The sequence below is a fragment of the Panthera pardus genome, unplaced genomic scaffold, assembly GCF_024362965.1.
Source record: "Panthera pardus isolate Hobbes unplaced genomic scaffold, ASM2436296v1 HiC_scaffold_26, whole genome shotgun sequence".
In the NCBI taxonomy this organism is placed as follows: Eukaryota; Metazoa; Chordata; class Mammalia; order Carnivora; family Felidae; genus Panthera; species Panthera pardus.
The window spans coordinates 13,519,988-13,541,917 of NW_026526832.1; the positions used below are offsets into that span (position 1 = coordinate 13,519,988).

The 21,930-nt window shown below is 40.2% G+C and overlaps 1 long non-coding RNA gene across 1 annotated transcript in view; it reads right to left on the bottom strand.

Moving 5' to 3' along the window:
- LOC128773667 (uncharacterized) overlaps nucleotides 1–21,930 on the bottom strand; it is a 68,209-nt gene that overhangs the window by 11,774 nt on the left and 34,505 nt on the right. The gene's annotated exons all lie outside the window — the stretch shown is intronic.

Here is a 21,930-nt window from a genome sequence, read left to right on the forward strand (position 1 = left end):
GTAAAACCCTTAAAGAATACCTATCATATCATAAGTGCTGGATAAATGTTAACTTTTATTATTGCTGTTAATTGTCTCTCCCAACATTCCAAATCCATGAAGAAAATGAGTAATGCGGGACTCTCACTATAGTTTCTTTCAGTGATTTAGATAGTGTGAGGCAAGTCAGAGCCTTAGGAGGTGACCTAATATCAAGTTTGCTTTGTCTGACAGCCCAGACAATGGGAATTTTTGACCAAGTGAATCCATCAATAAAATCTATCAGTCCCTATTTGACTATCAGTTCCTTAAAACTAGAGGAAAGGCAAGGACTCTCCTACCCCACTTACTACACATGCATACACAAAAACACATACACATACACAAAGTCTCCAACATATCATATTCCTTTCTTTGACTATGACTTATTAACACTGTCAATTCATTTGTCCATTTAACCAAAATTTATTGAACATCTACTAACTATCAAGAAGGTGATACATATGTACATACATATACATATCCAATACAATCTAATCTCATGCCCTTTCATTCCATGGAAATTGGAATTTAGGATTTAATGAAGAAAATCCCGAGATTCACCTGGACAAAGTTGTTAAATATCTATTCACTCACACGTGATAATGAATATTAGTGATCATATGTATATAAACCTCCATTTTCCCACAGACTTCTGAGTTTTAAAATCTAAAATATACTTTTTAAAAATTTTTTTAAGTTTTATTTATTTATTTTTGAAAGAGAGACAGAGAGAGTGAGTGGGGGAGGGGCAGAGAGAGGAAGAGAGAAAGAGAATCCCAAGCAGGCTCTGAGCTATCAGTATGGAGCCTGATGTGGGGCTCAAACTCACATACCGTGAGATCATGACCTGAGCCGAAACTAAGAGTCAGACTCTTAATCGACTGAGCCACTCAGGTGCCCCAAAATCTAAAATATACTTATGTTCACATTCTAAACAATGAATAATTTGAACACATCGTTACCTGACTACATCTTTAAAATCGCAATCCTGATTGAGATTTAAATTGAAGATTATAAAGGAAAACTCCTCCTGGGTTTTTTAATTCAAAACACACATACTTCACTTCTGGTCATCAAATGTATGTAGTTTTCCCACACCAAGCAATTCTCTGATTCTCCAGATACTAGCTGACTGTCTCACAATTTAACTCAACTCTGACACTACCTATCTAGAGATAGTGTCAGATCCCACAGGTTAAGGGGTCAGTCCCACAAGACTGCTCCCTCAACTCCAGACACCAATCAAAACACATTATCACCTGTACTTCTAGCTGACAGGCTATAGATTGATGATTCCTATCACCCCATCCTGGATTTGATCATTTGCTAAGATGGCTCACAGAGCTCAGGAAAATAATTTACTTACTAGGTTACTGGTTTATGATAAAAGAACATAACTCAGGAACATCAAAATAGAAGAGATTCACAAGGCAGGGTACGGAGAAAGGTATGTGGAGCCCCCATGCTCTCTCTGGGCATGTTACCCTCTCATCACCAACACTTGTTTACCAATTCAGGAAGTATTCAAACCCCATTCTTTTGGGTTACTATGAAAGCATCATTACACAGGTATAATTTACTAAATAAGTGGCTACTGATTCAACCCCAACAATTGTAACAATAATCATCCATGGAAAACTATCAGAGGAAAAACAAAACAGTGAATAACAATTGCATATAAATACCACGGTTTAAAAAATTACAAGATTCTTGTATTATTCTGGAGGAAAATAAAAATACTGATTAACTTTAGACTTTTATAAATATGCATGCTAAAGCATCAAGGTAATCACTTAAAAAATGATATGGAGCATATACTTCCAAATAGAGGAAAGAAACTAGTGGGAAAACAATACAAGAAGCTTCAATCAATGAAATAATGATGAGAAAAAAGAGGTGAAAAAAGAACTAGAATGCATCATACATAAAGAGGTCAAGTAAATCAAAGGGAACTCATGATCAAAATCTATCTTTAAACTACAATCCAAGAAGATTTTTAGAAAGGATATTTCTTCAGGGAAAGGATGAAAAGAAAAAAATTACCCAGAAAACATGACTTACGATGAATCGTTTTCTGATCCCCACCTCCAGAAACTCTCAAGAGGGGAAAGTGGGCAGAGAAAGAAAGGGAGGTGAGAAGCCATGAAGCTACACATTTAAGGACACCCTAGGTGATTTGATGCTGACGATCTAAAGTGCTGATTAGATTAGTAGCATCAGCATCACTTGGAGCTTGTTAAAAATGTAGAATCTCAGGCTCCACCTCAGACCTTCTGAGTCAGAATCTAGATTTTATTCTCCAACACAATCTCCAACACAATGTGGGTGGTTCACACCCACACTGAAGACTGAGAAGCAATGCACCAAGCACCTCTTAGGGAGTTCGTGCTGTAATTTAGATTTGAACTAGAAAGTATTTCTAAGGTGTGATGACTTTTAAAAATTAATTTCTTGGAAGAATATTCTTAAGCAGAAATTTGTATACATTTCAAAGCAAAATTTAAATCATTTTGTTTAACTATAAATGACATGGGGACAGTGCCCTGACTGTAATTAAACTGTGACTTGGGAGCTTGTAACAGGAAGAGGTTTGGCTGTAAGTAACAGAGACTTAGAAAATAGAGGATTACCCAAGACACAAGTTTATTTCTCTCTCAAGTAAAGGTTGTCCACATATGGGCAGACCAGAGTTGGTATTTTGGCTTCACACTGCCATCAAAAACCCTGGCTTTTATCTTTCTGCCTCATCTTTTTTTTTTTAATTTTTTAATGTTTATTTATTTTTGAGAGAGAGAGAGAAAGACAGAGAAAGACAGAGTGTGAGTGGGGGGAGGGGCAGGGAGAGAGGGAGACAGAATCAAAGCAGGCTCCAGGCTCTGTGCTGACAGAGCCTGATGCAAGCTTCAAACCCACAAACCGAGAGATCATGACCTGACCCGAAGTCAGACACTTAACTGACTGAGCCACCCAGGTGCCCCTCTTTCTGCGTTATCTTGATGATTCCTTTATCTCCAGCGATCAGCTCTCAGTTCCCAGCCAGTAGGCAGAAGAAAAGGACAAAGAGGCATCTCTTCTCTCTTAAAGTGTATTTCTGGAAAATTCATGCAACACTTTTGCTTACATGTTGGTGGCCAGATCTTAGACACATGCCTGCAATCTATTATTAACAAAGAATGATGGGGAAAAGAAGCTTCTAGCTAGACATACTGCCACTCCCAACATATCTGGGTTCTGTTAATTAGGGAGGAAGGAGAGAATGGATATTGGGGTGAGCAGCTGGCAGCCTCTGCTGCAGACCTGCTGAGGAGTCCCAGCATGTCTAGAGGCAGCCCCCAATTTAAAATATCTGACTTTTAAAACAACCTCCATTTACAAGGGACCTACTCTATTGTTTGAGAAGACATTGCAAAATGTAATGCTTTGGAGAAATCTGTGAGGTATAACATGAAAAAAAGCAAGAAAATGTGTCATGGATTTACCCTAGTCATGGCCACTGAGTGACTCAGCTCCAGGGGCACCTTCTATCTAGTGGCACTTTCTGCAAATACAAAGAACACAGCTTGCATGCTTTGTAGTGGCCCTAACCAGGAACCCACTACTTAGCTCATCTGTGCAAAATCCTTCCCAATATAGCCCGATGTTTTGCTTTGTCCCTCCCCCTTTTTGTTAGCCACAGTGTATAAAATTCCCCAATTAGCAATCAAGCGTCCTCCTTTAAAAATATTAATAGCCATGGAATGGTTATAGGTCATCAGTCATTTGCTGATGTGAGTTGGCTTAATTATAGTAATCTAATGGCCGACAAAGATCAGCTGCTTTGTGGAAGGAGCCCATAGTTTTCACCCAAGGGAGGTCAGGAAATCACTTTAGAGAACCAAACCTTTCTTCTGCCCCTCAGCTGAAATGGTACAAAGGCTGAGCCTGAAATCAGTGGAGGCCAGAAGGAGGGGGGCATGAGAGTAATGGAGTGGAGGGCAGAAAGACTGATAGAAAATTAAATTTTAACTATTTCCAAAATTTGCTTGGAGTTATCAAAGTACCAGGAGTTGGTAAGACAAAAAAATTTTCCTTCTCTCTCTAGCACATTACTCTCAGCTACCAGGGAAGATAACATAATGTGCTCAGGTGAGTATTAGCACACAGTGTGAGTCCATGGTGGGTTCTGTATATTGTGAAGGGTAGCTTAGAGAAGAGCTACCATGCACTGTGTTTGAGAGAAAGTGCACAGAGATGCAAATAACTAACTGATGGGGAAATAAATTTTGGTGCTTATTGTGTACCTAAATTAGGGATTGCCAAATCCGGGACATTTCTAAGCCAATATATCATTGTTGTCGAGGAACACTTTTACATACACAATAATACATAGGAGAACAAATGTAAAACAGAAATCGAGAATACCTGTGCTGCTTAAACCCAGACTCAGCAAACTTGACCTCCAGCTCTCTCTCCTGGCCCCCAAAGACAGGGCAGACCTTCAGAACCACCATTCCGAACCAAGACGGAACAGTGTCTCAAAATAATGCAAGAGCTCAGATTTCTTTAGCAGGAAACCTAAGTACTGCCCTCACCTCTGCAATGTCTTACAGCACATTGTATGTGGAACAGAGGCATGGTTATTGGGTGGTTGGTGTTCATTTAAGAATAAACTACTGGGAGGGGCGCCTGGGTGGCTCAGTCAGTTAAGCATCTGACTCTTGGTTTCAGCCCAGGTCATGATCTCACAGTTCCTGGGTTCCAGCTCCGTGTCAGTCTCTGTGCTGACAGAGCGGAGCCTGCTTGGGATTCTCTCTCTCTGCCCCTCCCCCACTTGACCTGTCTCTGTCTCTCTCAAAATAAATAAATAAACTTAAAAAAAATAAACTACTGGGATACAGATTATATCAAATTCACATTTTCAAAGATTTTTTCACATATATGACCTTTGTATAACATATCAACTCTATGAGGAAGATAGTACAAGTACTATTGTGATCATTTAATCAATAAGAAAATAAAAGTTCAAATAATTTAAGTGAATTTAAAGAGTAACACTGCCCAAAAGAGAGAAAGGATTCAAAGCTTCTGACTTGTCAACTCTGGTGGTGTTGTATTATCACCAGGGAGATTTGTGGGGGAAAAAAAAAAGTATCAAGGATTTGGAGACAGTGGAAGGGGAATCCTTGATTCTTAAACATCTCAGAACCCCTGTTCCCTCTAACCAAATCTGACAGAACAAATTTTAACACCCATGGCTACAACAAAATAGGAGTGTACACAAACCCAAAAACATGAGCAAGAAAGTGGGGAAAACCAGCATCAGTAAATACACACACATTATCCACTTCTGCCTGGGAGAAACAGAAAGAAAGCACAGAAGCTTCCAAAGGCTCCGAGAACCAGAGAGCGCCCCACCCCCGGTGTAAAAACACTCACCCAAAAGTGTGATGCCAGTGTGAAAACAGCTGCAGAACTTAGGAAGGCTTTTCCTGGCAGGGTGTTAATGTGGGGGGGGGTGGGCACTATGAATTTTCCAAAGGAAGAAAGGGAAGCTCCCATGCAAGATAAAACCACACCCCGGGGGCACCTGGCTCTTCGGTTAAGCGTCGGACTTAGGCTCATGGTATATGATCTCCCAGTTCAGAGCCTCTGGACCCCTTCATCAGGGTCTCTGCTGTCAGCACAGAGCCTGCTTTGGATCCTCTGTCCTCCCCATGCTCCCTTTCTGCCCCTACCCTGCTCGTGCATGTGCACTCTCACTCTCTCTTGAAAATAATCAGCATTTGTAATTAAAAACAAAACAAAACAAAACAAAAAAAACACCTTGAGGAAAATACCAATTGAGCAGCACAGGTACAACAGACCAAAGGAGAAAGAAAATCCAGATAAAAGAAGTGGGGGTAAGGTACAGAGGAGTTGGATTTCAGAAATGACTATACTTTTTTTTTTTTTAATCATTTCATGATAATAACACTAACGGTAGTTCTAAAGCCCTGAATCTAGAAAAGCTATCCTGGATAATCCTCCCTAAAACATGGGGAAACTTACTTCTGTAACATGAGCAATATAAACACATATATATTATAATAACTTTGTTAATACATATATAATATATATAGCAGAATACAATTAAGGCTCTTCAGAAATATATGTCCACAAAACTCTACCTTTCAGAAAAAGAAAAGTGAAAATATTTATAAGAAATTATAGAAGCTATGAAAGCACAGCATAAACAGAATTAGAAACCCACAGAAATGAGGTTATTAGAAAATGGATGCTTTTATGAAAGGATAGGGGACAAGACTCAGGAAAGAACATAACCAGGAAAAAATCACTTTAGAAAAGAAGACTCAACTCGAAATCCCTCAAAAGCAAATGAACACGATGGATAATGCCTTAAAAGAAACAGAAAGTGGAAACGAGGAAAGTTTTACAATAAAAAACATACAAAGATTTAACATATTTTTGAGAAAAAGATAGCACAGCTGTAACATATTCTTGTAAAATAATTGTATTTCAGAAAAAACAAAAATAAAAAAAAGAGAGAGTCAGGTAGGTATGAAGCATGCCTCCTCTCTTCTCCAAAGTCACTTGTTAAGAAAAAGAAAGTTTTTTTTTCAATTTTTTTTTAATGTTTATTTATTTCTGAGACAGAGAGAGAGCATGAGTCGGGGAGGGGCAGAGAGAGAGGGAGACACAGAATCCGAAGCAGGCTCCAGGCTCTGAGCCGTCAGCCCAGAGCCCGACGCAGGCCTCGAACTCACGGACCGTGAGATCACGACCTGAGCCGAAGTCGGACGCTCAACCGACTGAGCCACCCGGGCGCCCCAAGAAAAAGAAATTTTTAAATCAGGTGGTCATCAGACATTCTGATTTCATGTCAGCAGAAAATGAAGCAACACATGTAGGATACTTTTGGAAAAGAAAATGTGGAACCATGGTGTGCTAACTGTCCAGGCAAATATAACTCCAAGTGAAAAGGGCACAACTATTACTTTATTTTTTAATTTTCTTTAGTGTTTATTTATTTTTGAGAAAGAGACAGAGCGAGTAGGGGAGGAACAGAGAGAGGGGGGGGAGACACAGAATCCGAAGCTGGCTTCAGACTCTGAACTGTCAGCACAGAGCCCCAGGCGGGGCTGGAACCCACAAACCGCGGGATCATGACCTGAGCCAAAATTGGACACTTAACCGACTGAGCCACCCGGGCGCCCCAAGGGCACAACTGTTATTAATTAACCTGCCAAAACAAACAAGCAAACAGCTACAACAACCCTCAAGAACACAGAAAAAAACTGTTTCTCTACTAAAGAAAGCTTCAGATAACCAAAGGGACTAGAGAAATACTGATGTAAGATATGGTGGTAAACATTATATACTCATCTGTAGAATGTAGAATATACTCATCTGAGATGAGGTGATGATCATGGCAGGTGATGGTTATAAGGTGATGGTTATAAGGTGATGGTTACAGTCTCTGATTATAATAAAATGGGGGGACCAAAACAGGAACTCTCCTATGAAAAGGAGAGTGAGCACACTGATTGCTTTTAGGTAAAATCTAGGAGTAAAATAATATTTCAAATAGATCCTGGAAGAGACGGAGGAGAGAGGGAAGAAATTACTAGGAAACTTCATAATTTCTGGTAGTAAGGAACAAATAGAAAGTAGCCAGAGAGAGAAATGAGAAGGAATGAACTATTGGTAGACACTAGAACATGAAGGAATCTTAAAATAAAAATACTGATGGAAAGAAGCCAGGAAAAAAAAAAGTACAGAATGTACTCAATTAGTATAAAATTCTAGAAAATTCTGCTAATGTATAATAACAGGAAGCCAATGAGTGGTTGCCTGGAGACAGAGAGGGGTTGGGAGCAGGAGTGTCAGCAGGTACGGATTACACAGATCATAAAGGAGCAGGAGGAAAGGCTTAGGTTGACAGGTTTATTCTCTTGATTGTACTGATGGGTTCATAGTGTATGTATATGTCAAAAGTTACTGAATTGTACACTTTAAATTGTTTTTTATATGTCAATTATATTTTAACAAAACTATTAAATTAAAAAGAGAAAGGGCCATACTTAAAAGCAACAAGGCATGAGTAATTTAATACCAATAAAATGACATTTATTTTGCTTCTGAACTGAGTATTTGGGCAGCTTATGATGGAAACTTCTCTGCTCTAATCTTTTTCAGCTGGGAAAGTGGGATCATCGAAAGGCTCCCTCACTCACAGGTCTGGTGGTTGACGCTGTCTGCTGAGACCATATCTGGGGCTGTTGGTCAGAACACCTACAGGTGATCTCTCTCTGGAACCTTTGATTACAACAGTGGCTGGTTCCCAGGGTGAGCATCCTGAGAGAAAGCCCAACAGAAGTTCCATCACCTTTTATGATCTACCCACCAGAAGTCATGCAGGGTCATTTCTGTCGCATTCTGTTCATTGGAGCTTACAGTTTCAATGGAAAGAAAATAGATTCCTTCTGATGAGAAGTGGGAGCACACGTGGGATTGGAAATATTTTTGTGGCCATTTGCATTTGGAAAATGCAATGTGCCATATGAGATATTAAATGAGCTCTTATGTTAATGAGGAACTAGATTTTTGGCATGGAAGAAAGGAGATTCAGATGTTAAAGTGAGGAAATTAAAGAAAAACACTGCATTCCTGAATTTTAAAATATATACATATTTCTCAGCTCTGTCTACTGGAAAGGCCTAGAAAATGAGCAATGCTGTAACAATGAGCATGCCTAGCAATCAGATTTGTGTCTCTAAATAGATTTCTCCGTAAAAACCTAGGACTCCTTGGAGAAATGGCTGTTTCCAGGAATGTTCAAGATGAGCTTTCATACCAGAAAGTAAGAATGCTATCAGAGGCTACTAGGACTATGTCTGAGGGTCTCAGAATCCAAAATTAAGAGGCTTCTCTGGCCATTGTTGATGCAATTTAAGCATAAATAAGGAAAATTATAAGATATTAAAGTAAGTCAAATATTTCTTAATTCATGCTTTCATAATAATGCCATTTAAAAAACTCTTCATTAGAACAAATGGGAACCATGTCATTATTTGAAACCTGATAAATGAAGGGAAAGAACCAAGCATTTTTTTTCTTTGCTATATAAACTATTTCTTAGGGTAATCAAAGAGTTGATAAGGGAAAGGTTCTCATTATAGAAGTACTCCAGCTAGTAGGTAAAGAATCACTGAACTCAAATATCACCATCTTGTAAACCTTAATAAAAAAAAAAAACAATGAGTTTATCAGAGGATGCTAATATCACAAAAAGAGAAACAATCAGAAATGTTTTGCCTAATGATGTCTGTGCTCAAAAAATTTATTAAATAGCCTTTCCAGAGTGATCCCATCTAAATCCTATCAAGCTTATAGCTCTACCTACCAATTTATAGGAAATAAAGGAAACCTGTTTAATGATGTCACAGAAATTCAGTCACTGGTAACCCTTTAGAAAACTCCATAATACAAATGACCCAGTCCCCCTTTTTTTTAAGTTGATTTATTTACTTTTGAGAGAGAGAGAGAGAGAGCATGAATGGGGGAGAGGCAGAAAGAGGGTGAGAGAGAATTCAAGCAGGCTCCACACTGACAGTGTGGAGACTGACATGGCACTCGAACTCACAAAGTGTGTGATCACAACCTGAGCCACATCTAAGATCGGATGCTTAACCAACTAGGCACTCAGGCACCCCTGACCCACTCCCTTTTTTAAATTGCGAGAAAGGAAAAGAGATGGAGGTAATCTATAGATTGAAAGAGACATTAAGAGACACATTAACAAATATCATGAATTCCCCTCACTTGAATCCTAATTTGAGCCATCAAACAATGAAAAATTGGGAACAACTGAGGAGGCGTAAACACTAACAGGGTATCTTGATTATATAAAGGAATTAATTAAGTTATTAAGATTTTAGGGTCCTGATGATATTGATTCTTTTAATGAGTTATCTTTTAGTCACACATATACATATACAAAAATATGTACAAATGAAATGATATGATATCCAGGACTCATGTCTAAAAAATCCAAGAGAAGGAGGCAGTGAAAGTAGGAACGACTGGGGGATAGATGAACAAATTGAACAATGAATTGGTAGAAGCTGGGGGGTAGCTACATTATCCTGTGGGTACATTATATTGTTTTCCCACTTTGTATATATGTTAAAGATGTTCCATAATGGAAAGTTTTAGAATAAACAGTAAGTAATTAGATCCTCACCCCACCTCCAGACATTCTGATTTAATTATTCTGTTAATACCCAGGTTTGTTGTCTTTTTTAATTTCTGGGGAATTTTAATGAGGAACTGCGAATGAGAACCACCTCGCTGAGTCGCACACACAGATACACAGCTCATAACATGGGAGAAAAACATAGCCTGTCACCTAGGTGACTGATTGATCTCAGAAGCCACAAATAATAGAAACAAGCAGAGCCTTCACATATATGAATACACTATATACACAAATATAAATATGCTAAAATAGTACATATTGCTGCTTGATAGGAAGAACAGCCAGAAGGCAGTGAAGTGTCTTCTGAGGGGCTCTCCTTCTGTGCTTGGTTGTTTACAGAGCTGGCTGGAGCAGGGCGGATTAGGGCAGAGCTAAGGTGCAAAGTCAGTGACAAGGTGGCTGAGACACTTGCTTGAAGCAAGAATGCGACGGACTTGTATCTGAGCATTTTTGGTTACAAATAACTCAGCTAAAGTACTCTTTATCACTTTCCATGGTCAGTGCATTTGGTTAATACCACAGTGTGCTATTTTCAAGTCCATCTTGATTAAATGCCTTCCATGACAGTCAAAACTGAGCAACACTTGAGATGTGGAATGACTCAATACATCACACCCATGGAAAACATAAACACACCCTGGTTTTCTTATTGCGCAATTTTAAGACATATTAATATTGCTCTCTCTACTAACTGAAATGAATAAAACCCTGAATCTCAACAAGCCACCTTTTATTAACACTATTATTCAAAATCGCTATAGCAGGTTATAGCACAAGAGCAATTTTTCCAAAAAGGGTCTAAAATATAGTACTGAGAAGACAGTCCTCAAAACACAGAATACCATTATACACTGGAGTCTTTAGTAAGCTAGCTATAAGGTTTCTTTTTTCCTTAGAAATTTATTCCTGTAAATTGTTCTACGTAGAGGACATTTCAGGAAAATGAAATCTTAAAAGAATTTATCAACTATTGCCGGTGCGTGTGGTAAAGACTGCTTGAGTACTTACTTTTAAGAGAAAATTCAAAACAGTGCAATTTCTACCAAAATCGCACAAGAAGGCACATATTCAGCCAGAATCTAAGTGATGTAGTCAGAGCATTAGCAAAACCCAGGACCCGTTTCTTTTCAGGAAGTAAGGGTGGTCATCACCTCCCAAAAGGCTGAGGGTACTGGGGCCTGACATCTGGTTCAGCTCCCACTCTTCACCCCCAGCATCAGTGTCCCCAACTATAAAAATACTGCTGCCTCTCTGCCCAACATACAGTATTCAAAACCTTACTTGGAGACATGAATAGGCTCTTTAATTTTCCTCCAAGGGCCTCTCCAGAACCCTTTCATGAAAGTTGTACTTTTCAAGTAAAAAGTACAAAATGCTGTCATCAGCAGTTTTGTTTTTCAGGCTTCAGCACAGGAGAGTGCAAAGGTCCTAGGGCTTGGGTTTCATATGTCAGTTGGGGGTCTACGGACATTATTTCACTTCTTTGAACTCCAGTATCTGCATCAGCAACATGGAAGTCAGATTCCGTGTCATATAGGGGTAATTAAAGGTTAAAAAGAGTTACTGTGTGGGGCTCCTGAATGGCTCAGTTGGTTAAGCATCCAGCTCTTGGTTTCGGCTCAGGTCATGATTCAGTTCATGAATTCAAGCCCCACATCAGGCTCTGCACTGAGAGTGCACGGCCTGCCTGGGATTCTCTCTCTCCCTCTCTCTATGCCCCTTCCCTGCTCTCTCTCTCTCTCTCAAAATAAATAAACATTTTGTTTAATCTAACTTAAAAGAAAAAAGGAGTCACTGTGCAGTGTCTTACACATCACGTGTGCTTGGTCAATGTGTATTCCCCAATTTACCCACCCCAATTAGAAGAACTGCCCAAAGGAAATGAACACAACCCTTGTCATCAAAAGTCTTGCTAATCTAGACAGTACACCTCCAAATGCATTCCAGGATGAGACCCTAACAGGATGAGACCCTGTTAGGTGACCTACTGAGTCACTGAGGGGAAAAGGGAGTGTTTGTGGTCAAATAAGTTTGGGAAATGCTGGGTTAAACCCCTTCATGAGTTTTTCACCTGCTAGTGGAAACTGTGGCTGTGAAGGGGAAGACAAAGTGTGCTACATTTCCCAACATTCTGGGCACTAGAAACCTTTTTGTCAGGAACACTGACCAACACCCGAAGGAGCTGATCTTTGTGGCAAATATAGGTCCTGGGAACTGAATTGACAAGAGCAGCGGGCAGTATTTGTCACCTGAGGAGATAACAATGCTTTTCTGGTATCTTTTCTGTGCATGGGATTGCTCATCTGCATCATGAGGACCAAATACCCTCAGCAATTCACTGTGTAGCTACTGGGTGATTTTTTTTAAACATGTGAATGCAAAAAATGCTAGAAGTAAGTTGTTCATTCTTGTGAGCAATTCAGTAAATAATTACAGTTCCTGCTCCTTGGCAAATGAGCAGGATTTCTAAAGGTGCAGGGGTCACTTCGGTCAGAAATATAATTAGCTGGACAAAAAGAAATTTGACGTTTTTATACTTTTAGTAGACTGTTCAAAGTAGTTTGGGGGAACAGGGGTCATGGAAATTCAAATTTTGTATGCACTGGTCAGATACATAATAAATAACCATTCTTAAAAGGAAACTTTGATTTTGTTTAACAAATATCTGCTCGTATCTGCATACCTTCTATATACAGTATATAACATACTGGCTAGCAAACCAATAGTGGTGTTAGAAGGCATGCATCCCTTTGAACAACAAATGAAAACGAGTCTATATTGTAAACTTACGTATGGCACAAAGGCTCACGCTGGCTCTTCAGGTAATCACTGGATTTGAATGTCTGCCACATCTGGGGTTTTAGCACGCTGTGACATTTTAGTTCCAACTCTGCGTAGCGATGCCATTGCAGAAACCATTTTAACTAGCGCTCAAATGGGACAGAATATGTGTTGGTTGCCAAAGCAACTGCACAGTGTGTGGTCTTGCAGATCAGTTCCAGAGCAGCTGTGGTCTACTTTAGGGGAAGGTGAAAAGGAGGTCACTTGGATTGCAGTGGCTTCCAATCTACATATTCAAATGAGTGACATTCAAATTAACCATGACAATCACAAGTACATGAGGAGGCTGAAGCCATCCCAGCTTGGTAGGTGCCTGGTCTCTGTAGCAGACAGAATTCCAAGGTAGCCCCTGAGATTCTCACTCCTTGTCCACAGCCTATCTCCTCTCCTCCTATTGAATACAAGTCTGTGAATAGAGCCAATTTCATTCTCATGATTAGGTTACATTATATGACAAAGGTGAAGGGATTCTATAGATGTAATGTAGGTCCTAAATAAGTTAACAATGAGTTATCAAAAGAGAGATTATCCTGGGTAGGTGAGCCCATGAAACAAACTGGATCCATCCTAGAGGATGAGATTGGAAGTGAGAGAGATTCTCCTGCCAGTCCCAGAGAAGCAAACTACCATGTTGTGGAGAGGGCCAAGGGCAGGGAATGGCGAGTGATTTCAAGGATCTGAGAATGACCCCCTAGCTGACAGCCAGCAAGAAAGAGGGGACCTCAGTCCTAGAATTACAGGGAATTGAATTCTGCCTACAACCAATGAGCATGGAAAAGGACTCCGACTGTCAAAAGAGACCTAGATGGCAGCCTGGTGAGACCCTGACCTGACCAGAGGATACAGATAACCATGCCTGGACTCCTGACCCAGAAAATCTGTGAAATCATATATGGGTATTGTTTCTATAGTGGCTTGTTACACAGCAATAGAAAACTAATACAGTCTCATAGACTTCCATCAACAATGGTCTCCACACTTCTTAAATATTTTCAGCAAGAAATGAGAAAGAAATCATACAATATTTGACCTGTATGAGACCATCCAAGTCTTCTCCTTAAAATTTTCACATCAGTGAAAAAAATATCTCAGATGTAAAATGATGATATAACCCGTTAAGGGTCATATGTCAAGCTAAAAGTACCAAGTCCGGAACAGAGGTCACCTGCCTTTCAGTCTACTGTTGTGTAAGCAAATCTTACCTGTCACCTAAGAATTACAAAGCAGCACACAGAGAATCCAGTGTGTACTTTAAACCCCTCTGTTAAGTGGGTTTAATTGTCCATATTTTCAGGTGGGAAATTCCTCCAGTGGGTTTGCTCAGAATACGGAGCTTGATTTCAGGAGGCACAAATCAGAACAGGTGTGCCAGACATATCAAACCTGAAGTCAAGCCTAGGGTTATAATAACAGTATTCCTAAAATTCCATACACAAGCATTCTGGAATCCTCCCTGCCCAGGGGTTTATAAACACACATGGCTTATCCACCAGGGTGCCAGCAAGAAACAAAAACCATGTGAGTTATCTGAGTGGGAGAATTTAGTATAAAGATGTGATAGCCAGATAAATAGCTATTAACTAGGTAACTGAAAGGATAAGAGGACATTTCTATAGTACAACAGGTGTAGTGCCTGCAAGAGACAGCTGTCATCCCAACAGCCAGGGAACAAAAGGGAGAGACTAGAGCATTACAACTTACAAGGAATCCTGGGAAGCTGAATCTCAGACATCTCAGGAAGGACTGAGCATTGGTGGGTGTATCTGAGCTTGGAGGAGGGCCCGTGAGACTGAGACCAAGACCCCTCTAAGGAGGGGGCTCAGTGGGGCAAAGAAGCCTTATTCTTCAAAGGCTGGCGAATTTTGAACTGGATTCAGCTGCTGCTGTAGGCAGGTGCGGTTGTTGCCAGGGTGAAAAGTGAGGCTGAGGCAGCCCCTCTGAGAACAGCCAGCAGACAGAGAGTTTGAGGGAAGCAAACACAAAGGAGCATGTCTACATTCTCCATCAACTCTGCAGTCTCCCCATAGTGGCTTACTGGCAGAGCCTACCATGGAACCATCCAGGGGCCGACATGGTTTCAGAGTCCTTGTCCAGCACCACAAGATGAGTATAAAAGGGTGAACTTGGAACTGGAAAAAAAAAAGTTAATAACTGACATACATGGTTCATGTTACTTTCCCTCTACCTTGTTCCATTACCCCACATCGTCTGCCAAACCTGAAAATCCATGCTGAAGTTTTCCTCTGAATGATATAAGGTTGACACAGAGCCCATGGAGCAGTTACAAAACATGCTGCCATCACCAATCCAAGTGTCTCCATGATCTGCTACCACTAAACTCACAAAGCATCCAAAAGCAGAGAGCCTTCTTCTCTGCACCAGACACTGTGCCTGAGCCTTGCAGACCAGGGGGAGCCACACTGTGGACCCAGCAGAAATGAGTAGACACCCTCCTCTGTGTGACACTAGCTATAGGGGTTCTCCCAGCCACACTGCCTTGTATTCCTGCTGTCTTGGAGACAGCATGGAGAAACTGGCCTCTCCCTCTCCATCACTAGGGCTGGAACTCAGGGTACTGGTTGGAAAATTACAAGATGAACAGATATTGCTGTGAGACCTCATGTGCATTCTGACTCTCTTTCCCCCTATGGCAAATCAGATCTCATCCTTCAGTGCAATCAGCTCTGCGATAGACTTATGGGCAAATCATGAGCACCCTTGAATGTAGCCTGAATCCATAACCTTTACCACTTGAGACAGTACACCATCCTAAATGCAAAGTGCATTTTAAGGGGTAAAAGAGCATCATAGCTTTGTACAAGCTCTACAGCCAGATTGCTTGAGTTTGAATCTTGCCTCCATGTGTAACCTTGGGCAAGTTAGTTACCTTCTCAGGACCATGGGTTCCTCAACAATAAAATGGGGTGACTATGGTAGTGCCTGCCATGTAAGATTGTTGTGAGAATTATATATGTGACTGTAGGTGGAACCCTTGGAAGAGTGACTGCCATAGCAATTGCTTTATAAATGAAAAGTGTTCTTATTATTTATTCCTAAGTGTCATTGTGAAAATGTAACCAGATATTATGTCACTATACCAGGGGAATTCTGACTCTAGTACCAAGATATTCTATCATCCACCTGAAATCTTAATTTTGGATTTCCTCAGGACTCTGTGAAAGGTGTGCTTTTACACCTGATTATTTTCTTCCCTAAACGATTTCATCCTTTACTAGGACTGTATATCATTTATGTGTCATCAACTCCAAAATTTACTCTTCATACACAGATCACTGCTCTCATCTTTAAACATACACATATCCCATTACCTCCCTGAAATAGCCACTTCAATAGCTTATAGATATCTCAAACACAACATGCTCAAAACTGAATCCTCAGTGGCCCCGCTCTCTTCCAATTTCTTCTTCTGGGTAAATGGTATCAGCAACCATCCAGATGCTCAATCCAGAAATCTGAGAGTCATCCAAGATTTACTTCTCTCCATAACATCTCCTATTCAATTCATTAATATTTTAATCATTTTTCTCAAAAATATGACTTAATCCATGAATTTGTCTTCCCACCATACTTTTATTATTTCTTCTATAAACTACTGTTTCCACTCTTTCCCTCACCAAAATTCTTCCCCATAAGTCAGCCAGGAAATAATTCTTAAGTGTGGATCAGGTCCTGAGTCTCCTCTTAAACTCTTTGACGGCTTCCCATTACACTGAAAATAAAATTCATGCTTCTTTCCACGTGGCTACCTATGGATACTGGTGATATGACACGTTTCCTCTGCAACCTTTCCAATATTTCTGGGCATCTTTCAGGCTCTTGTACCCACCAAACCCTGTCTTGCCTTAGGATCTTCATGCATGCTGTTCCCTTTGCCTGTAATGCTCTTTCTTCTTTCTTCTAGCTTCTCTCTCTTAACCTGAGGTCTTAGCCAAAGTGTCAACTCCTTGGAAAGATCTTTCCAATCACTCTGTCTAAAGTGAGTTCCCTCACCTACCACATCACTCTTGTTCTGTGATTCTCTTCCATGGTTTCTCATTCCCTTTAAAGCATTTATAAAAATATGCAATCATTTAGTTATTTCTGTCATGTACCATTGTCTGTCTTCGCATGCAAGACTGTTCTGAATCCTTTTGTCTGACCAGTTTCTACTTTGCTACTAGCAAAGTGCCAATCCCACAGTATATATTAAAAAACATTTGCTGAATGAATGAACAAGCATATCACAGGTCTTCCTCTATGAATGTGTTTTTGTGAGGACAACAGAATTAGCCACCCAGATTGAAAGTGGAAATTGCAAAATTCCTTGCGATGAAATGGCACAGTAACATATTTAGAATATTATCATCACAAAAAGCTCAAAATTCATATTTTCTCACCTTTCAATTCCAGGTATAAGCAGATAATTGATAAGCTGAACCACAGAGCTTAACACTGAATGTAGTTCTCTACTGCCATCCCCAGTAGCTACTATGTTTTGAATCCTCTCTTCTTGGGAACAACCACACCTGCTAGTTCTAATTACACTATACAAATTTCCAGTACTTAGAACAAAGGCACAAATTCTAGCTCTGGATCAATCAATAGTCACATCCTTTGTGTTAGTGTGAGATACCATTCCAGATCCTAAAATGATCGTTCCCAATATCCTGTGCCAAACTCATGTCCCCCCTTTAGCTCATGCCCAGCATGTGACCCAGGTTTCTATGTTTGACCTTCATTATTCTACTTGCTGAGGTAGGCTTCCTCGCAAATATGTTGAAAAACACCTTTAAGTAAAGAGTTGAAAGTGTTAAGTCTACGTGTATCATACTTAAACCCAAACCAAGAAACAAGGCAGGGCTTACACTAGATTATTTTCATGGGGAGACATCTGTGCCTCTGGAAAAACCTCCTCCCTAGAAGCACCCATCCCGCCAAGCTTCTCCATCTCAACAGGACCATGCCTGAGCTTCTTCTGCTGAAGACAGAATGCTCCATGCATCCCTCATTGTCCTCTAGCTAACCATTCTATCCCCCTTTCCCCAATAAGCTAAATTGTAAGTAAAAGTATCCATTTTCACACATTCTACTCTGTTCTCAAAACACCTCCCTTCCAAAGCAACAAAACTCCAGTGTCTGACTGAGATGAACTATAAAGACCTGGCCCCTCGTCCCAACTTCAGGCAACTCCGAGGTGTTCTCCTACCTTCGGGGCTCTCCTAATGTCAGCTGAAGTCTTCAATGAGCCTACATCACAATCCAATCTGATCGCTCCTGCTCTCTTTCCTTCCACAGGTGATGCCCTCAAGAATACTCTTTAATAAATGTCCTCGGGGCACCTGGGTGGCTCAGTCGGTAAAGTGTCTGACTTTGGGTCAGGTCATGATCTCGCAGTTCATGAGTTCGAGCCTTGCATCAGGCTCTGTGCTGACAGCTCAGAGCCTGGAGCCTGCTTCGCATTGTGTCTCCCTCTCTCTCTGCCCCTCCCCCAATCGAGCTTTCTCTCTCTCTCTCTCTCTCTCAAAAATAAACAATAAAATTAAAAAAAAAATAAAATGAAATAAATAAATGTCCTCTACTCTGTGAACCCAACCTGTGACCAGACTTCAATATTATATAGTATCCTTTAGTTCTCTTTCAGATCACTTTCAACAATTGGATTTTCACATGTAACTATGTGACTATTTGATTAATGCCTATTTCCTCCTCAAGTTCTATGCTCCATGAAACCAAGGGCCATGCCATTTTTTTTTTTTTTTGCTCACTATTGTTTCTCCAGTACTCAGGACAGTATATTTGGCACATATTTGTGCCATATTTGGTGAATAGTTCTTGCATTAGTACGTAAAACAATTCACCATTTGGAATTCATTTCTTCACATTAAGTTACAGTTTCTTAATTAAAACACAACTGGCCCTTTTATTTACTCAGTGCAACCGAGGCCAAGCACATAGTTTCCTGGGGAGCAAAGTCTTGCAGAATAGACTGAGACAGGATGCTGAGTTGAAGAAAAGAGCTAAATGCTAATGGAAGACCAACCATCAGCATAATGTACCTGAAAGTTTGAAAAGGCATGGCTTTTGGACTCAGTCAAGCATGGATCTGAGGTCAGACTGTCACTAGCTACCCATGTGATCTGTCATAAAAATTAAAAGAATTCCAGGTAGAAAACACTACACATAAAGCAAACTCAAAAACTATTGGTATCTTCTCCATATACTTCTCCATCCTCCTGCTCCTACTTTATGACTTTTTCTCAGGAGAGGGCTGCCAGGAAAATTGCCTTAGCTGAATATCCACAGAGGAAGAAAGCCAGCATGGAGATACAGTTTTGGCTCCTTCAGATCTTTTGCTCTTTCTTCTTAAATCTTCCTAGTTTCAGGTTTATTTTGGTGAGCCAGTCATCACAGAATCCTTGAGATGATTCCTGTTGGATCTGGTTAAAAGCAATGAACTGAAACAAAGTATCATGGCAAAACTATGCAAATTGACCCAAACCTAAATCAAACTAATAGGCATACCTCTTACCCACTGCCAGCTAATTTACTTCATGCTACTGGATATTGATTCTACTTGGAGTAGTGGGAAATCTGTCATGCTTAAGATGCCATCTGCTCCAACTGCCAATGGAAGTCACTTCTCCCTTCCAAGGTCTGTTGGCCAAGAACTCATCCCTTATTTCCTGCAGGCTTTTGAAAGCTTCATTAGGTTTCAAGTCAACAATGGGCCAGGAATCCAATCTATTTATTTTCATTACTTCTAACAATTAACTAATTTTATACTTTTAGTTAGGAGCTTCCCCTCAACCACAGACCCAAAAATCAAATGGAGGAAGAAAGACTTGTGGCAAAAGGATATGAGTGCTTTCTGGGAAAAGACCTCAGAACTGTAGACAGCTCAATGAGAGTTAATTTTATAAGATTCCATGAGGATACACAGAAAGGATTGCACAGCAGGTATCAGTTTGTTAGAGGAAACGGCCAGCAAACTTTCAAAGAGAAGTATGCGTCTGGATAAATTCGAGCAAGAAAGAGTCTTTCCCAAAATTATGGAAATTGTACTTTCTGGAACACCAGAAACAACTCAAATGCTGTGGCAGATACTGTAGTAACAGACCCCATTTGTACTGACCCAAACATGAGTGAGTGATGTATTTTTCATACTATATTATGAGAGAACCAAATGAGAGAGGAGTTTGAACACCTCAACCAGGAAGGAAACAGGTCTAACAATGAACAGTGAAATCTAATAAACATTTTAGTGTTTAGAGAGGTCTAAAATTATGTCAATGTTATCTCTTCTCAAAGGTATATTTCTGGGGCACCTGGGTGGCTCAGTCAGTTAAGCATTCAACTCTTGATTTTGGCTCAGGTCATGATCTCATGGTTTGTGAGTTTGAGCCCTACACTGGACTCTGCACTGACAGCGTGGAGCCTCCTTGGGATTCTCTCTCTCCATCTCTCTCTCTGCTCCCGCCCCCCCCCATTCTCTTTCACTCACTCTCTCTCTCTCAAAAATGAGCAAACTTTTTTTAAAAAGACTTAAATTCTTTTTAAAAAGTATATTTCTTTGAAGTAAACTTACTCAGTTTAAGAAATTGTCACTATTCAAAACTCAAATGATATTCCAGTTCTGAACATTCCTAAATATAGCATTCACTGATTTTTCAGAAGCCAAAGCAAAATAAAACAAGGTTCTGATCCATGGGTTGATACCCTATCCCACTTTTATCTAGTATCTATCAACCTAAAGTTGGCAGTATAATTAGTGAGTAACTCCTACTTTAACCGAAGTTGGTGAATTTTTTGCATAGCTGTATTTAGAAGTGAAAACAGTTTACGTAATGTTAAGGCTTTGGGGGTTTTTTGTTTGTTTCTTTGGTTTGTTTTTGTTTGGGGGTTTTGTTCTTTTTTTAAACCCTGGTGACAACAGGAAGAAGCAGATTTGAGGCATGAATAATATATCCAAAGTTTAGACATACAAATAGCCTACCCATTTACTTAAACAGTTAAGTTTGTAATCTTGTCAAAAGGCAACTTAATGTGGAGTGAGTGAATTTCTAGATTTAAAAAGCCTTAAATTATTAAAATTACATCTTTTAAAGAGGTTTGAATTATGAGAGATCTAGTGATATGCTAAAGAAGAGGGGACAATCGCACACAATATGGCAACTCAGCCTGCGTTCATACTCGGCAGTAGATGTTCTAGAACGGCTTCTCCGGCCACAAGCCTACGATTTCAAGTCCCTGAACTCTGGGCACTGTAATGTCCCTGTGTTACAAATGTATAATAGAGAGGGGTGCCTGGGTGGGTCACTTGGTTAAATGCCTGACTTCAGCTCAGGTCATGATCTCATGGTTTGTGGGCTCAAGCTTCACATCATGAGTTCAAGCCCCACATCAGGTTCTCTGCTGTCAGCATGAAGCCTGCTTTAGATCCTCTGTCTCCCTCTCTCTTTTTTTTTTTTTTTTTTTTTTTTTTCAACGTTTATTTATTTTTGGGACAGAGAGAGACAGAGCATGAACGGGGGAGGGACAGAGAGAGAGGGAGACACAGAATCGGAAACAGGCTCCAGGCTCTGAGCCATCAGCCCAGAGCCTGACGCGGGGCTCGAACTCACGGACCGTGAGATCGTGACCTGGCTGAAGTCGGACGCTTAACCGACTGCGCCACCCAGGCGCCCCTGTCTCCCTCTCTTTATACCCCTCCCATTTTTGTTCTTTTTCACTCTCTCTCAAAAATAAGTAAACATTAAAAAAAAGAAACAAATGTATCAAAGAGGGACTAAGTTGAAGACCCCTGTCAGTTATACAACTTTTGCAGGGAAATT